This window comes from Cicer arietinum, chromosome 5 (assembly GCF_000331145.2).
Source record: "Cicer arietinum cultivar CDC Frontier isolate Library 1 chromosome 5, Cicar.CDCFrontier_v2.0, whole genome shotgun sequence".
Taxonomy (NCBI): Eukaryota; Viridiplantae; Streptophyta; class Magnoliopsida; order Fabales; family Fabaceae; genus Cicer; species Cicer arietinum.
In genome coordinates, this window is record NC_021164.2 from 55,836,906 (window position 1) to 55,840,787 (window position 3,882).

Consider the following 3,882-nt stretch of genomic DNA (forward strand, 5'->3'; position numbering starts at 1 on the left):
TTATGGTGAGTAATGAATTTTATACGTAAAAATTCAATTACTCATTAATGTCAATCCATTTATAATTTCTTTCAATTTATGTCAATCCATTTTTTTAGTAACATTTTATACAATAAAAATATATATTCTATTTGACAAAAAATAAACAAATTTATAAAAAATAATCATAAAATAAGAATATATGAAAAATTATTAAAAAGTTATTTCCAATTATTAAAATACACAAATTTAATTAAAATTATAATATATGAATATATTAAAAAATATAATCAACAAAAGTTTACTATATATATATGTGTGTATTTTGAAAGTATATTATTAGTCATTAAATTCAATAAATTAATGTTAAAGTTTACTTCCATTTGTAATAATTTATATTATTAGTCATTAAATTCAATAAATTAATGTTAAAGTTTACTTCCATTTGTAATAATTTATATTATTAGTCATTAAATTCAATAAATTAATGTTAAAGTTTACTTCCATTTGTAATAATTTATATTATTAGTCATTAAATTCAATAAATTAATGTTAAAGTTTACTTCCATTTGTAATAATTTATATTATTAGTCATTAAATTCAATAAATTAATGTTAAAGTTTACTTCCATTTGTAATAATTTATATTATTAGTCATTAAATTCAATAAATTAATGTTAAAGTTTACTTCCATTTGTAATAATTTATATTATTAGTCATTAAATTCAATGGAAAAAAACCACCGATCACTCATAAATATTGACATAAATATCCTCCTTTCATGGACAATTATATTATTCCAATTTTGGTGAGTAATGATTTTATACGTTAAAAATTCAATTACTCATTAATGTCAATCCATTTAAATACCTAAAATTGATTTAAAGTATATGTAAATCTTTAATAAAATTAATTTCAAACTCTTGATTAAATTTATTCAATAATTTTTTTTATAACAACTTCTCATGCTCGCAATTAAAAAATCATACTAATAAAACAAATAAGTTTAGACTACGCTACAATATAATTCAACATTAACATTTTTTTAAAATAAAAGTTATTAAATAGTCAATCATATTTTTAAATTTTTATATCTTATTTTTGGGTATGTATTTTACATTTTATTTCATCAAATAAATACAAGTACCATTATATGTTAGAAAAATAAATTGTTAATCAAAGTACAATTAGTCAAACAATTATCCTATATAATACGTTATCATACGAATTTTACAAAATATTTCAAGAATTAAATTAGATAATTGTGATAAACATGATTTTCCCTCATTTTAATTTTCCTAATCATATTCAATTATTACAAATCAATAAAGTAATATTATAAGTTAACTATATTTATAATATTTAAGTATTGCATAAAATTAAATTAATTTTTAATAAAATTTATTTTTGGTACATATAAACATAACTATAATTCAATTGCACAAACAATTAGTTAAAACTTTTAAATACCTAAAATTGATTTAAAGTATATGTAAATCTTTAATAAAATTAATTTCAAACTCTTGATTAAATATATTCAATAATTTTTTTTACAACAACTTCTCAGCTTCTCATGATTAAAAAATCATACTAGTAAAATAAATAAATATAGACTACGCTACAATATAATTCAACATTCACATTTTTTTAAAATAAAAGATATTAAATAGTCAATCATATTCAACATTAACATTTTTTTTAAATAAAAGATATTAAATAGTCAATCATATTTTTAAATTTTTATATCTTATTTTTGGGTATGTATTTTATATTTTATTTCATCAAATAAATACAAGTACCATTATATGTTAGAAAAATAAATTGTTAATCAAAGTACAATGAGTCAAACAATTATCCTATATAATAAGTTATCAATAAAGTAATATTAAAAAATAACTATATTTATAATACATAAAATATTATTTATAAAATTAATTAATTAATATCCGCGCAGCGCGCGAGCCATAATCTAGGGCCCCAATTAATTAGTCATTTACCTGTCTGTCTACGGGTGGCATTGGAAATTGTAGATGTTGACGGATTAAGTTGAGAAGTTTGTCTAATGGGGACTGTAAAAGACATAAATGGAACAAATTACAGGATATTTTGGAGGTAAATAATTTAATTCATATACAATAAAATTCTTGGCAGATTTGTTGAGTAAAGACCTTTGACGAATTATAATATGATTGAGCATGTTGTAACGAATTTTCAAATAAGCTAAATAAAATGTAGGAATCATATTTACAAAATATATTATGCACACCTTTATTTTCAACAGAGGCATAATTCCTTTTCAAATAACGCAATTGTTTTCTTTTAAATCTTGCAAGTCGACACTGGACAAGTTTTTCCAAGCGGTCTTGATCAACCTCTACAAACATATATTACATTTCATCACTGGAAACAAATAAAACTTCATGTAGTAGGTGACTGGATTTCTATCACCAATCATGTACCCATCCCTAAACTTCTATAAGAAAGACTAACTATTTTAACACAAACTCTTGAAAACTATAACAAATTCTTGACAAAATTTTCCTTATTCCAAAGTGCATTAACTAATAATGCATCCCTGTAATTGTAAAGTTAAATGTACAATCTTAATAAAGATGAATAAAAATATATTAAACTATAATAAATGTTTTTCGTTTTAAACAATTTAAATATGTTTCAAAATATAAAAGAAGAATGCAGGAATTTGATGGAAATAAGGTCATGAAAGATATTATATATGACACACAACCATACAATTGGAAATCAAACTGCCCAAAGAAATAGAAAATCAAGGCATCTTTAAATTTAAATAATAAGAACAAAATAGAATAACAGTAACTAAATACCATTATTTGTAGTATTGTTAAGGAAGGTGGAGAGTCTTCTTAAATTAATTAATTGTTTCCTTCGAAACCTAGCTTGTCGGAACTGACACAATGTTCGCAGACGTCGTTCTTGAGCTTCTGAATTAAAAAGAAAAAGTGTGTATAAGATCAGAAAAAAATTTAGCATAGTGAAAATGAGAATGTCAGTTTCAAAAGTCATTAGTTAAAATCATACGAAGTTTGTCAAGTAGGTCTTGAAGACACATAATTTGCGCTCCTCCTCTCCTTACCACCATTTTCATTCGTCGCTTTAACCTAGCTATTTTTTTCATAAGTTTATCTTATAAGTGGTATTTTTTAATTCTTTTTTATCATAACTCTTTCGAACAATAGTATAATTATTAAAATCAAATTTTAAATCAGTTGTAAAGTTAAATATACAATCTTAATAAAGATGAATAAAAATATATTAAACTATAATAAATGTTTTTCGTTTTAAAGAATTTAAATATGTTTCAAAATATAAAAGAAGAATGCAGGAATTTGATGGAAAGAAGGTCATGAAAGATATTATATATGACACGCAACCATACAATTGGAAATCAAACTGGCCAAAGAAACAGAAAATAAAGGCATCTTTAAATTTAAATCATAAGAACAAAATAGAATAACAGTAACTAAATACCATTATTTGTAGTATTGTTAGGGAAGGTGGAGAGTCTTCTTAGGAATTTGATGGAAAAAAGGTCATGAAAGATATTATATATGACATGCAATCATACAATTGGAAATCAAACTGCCCAAAGAAACAGAAAATAAAGGCATCTTTAAATTTAAATCATAAGAGCAAAATAGAATAACAGTAACTAAATACCATTATTTGTAGTATTGTTAGGGAAGGTGGAGAGTCTTCTTAAATTAATTAATTGTTTCCTTCGAAACCTAGCTTGTCGGAACTGACACAATGTTCGCAGACGTCGTTCTTGAGCTTCTGAATTAAAAATAAAAAGTGTGTATAAGATCAGAAAAAAATTTAGCACAGTGAAAATGAGAATGTCAGTTTCAAAAGTCATTAGTTAAAA

At 22.7% G+C, this 3,882-nt stretch overlaps 1 long non-coding RNA gene across 1 annotated transcript in view; it reads right to left on the reverse strand.

Annotated features, from left to right (window-relative positions):
• Positions 1-2,669: 2,669 nt before the first annotated feature.
• LOC105852152 (uncharacterized) overlaps positions 2,670-3,882 on the reverse strand; it is a 1,738-nt gene continuing 525 nt past the window's right edge. The window contains exons 2-4 of the long non-coding RNA XR_001143908.3: positions 3,675-3,791; positions 3,036-3,119; positions 2,670-2,938 (exon numbers count right to left, since the gene is read on the reverse strand). This is a non-coding gene — a long non-coding RNA (uncharacterized lncRNA). The remainder of the gene's footprint in view (positions 2,939-3,035; positions 3,120-3,674; positions 3,792-3,882) is intronic.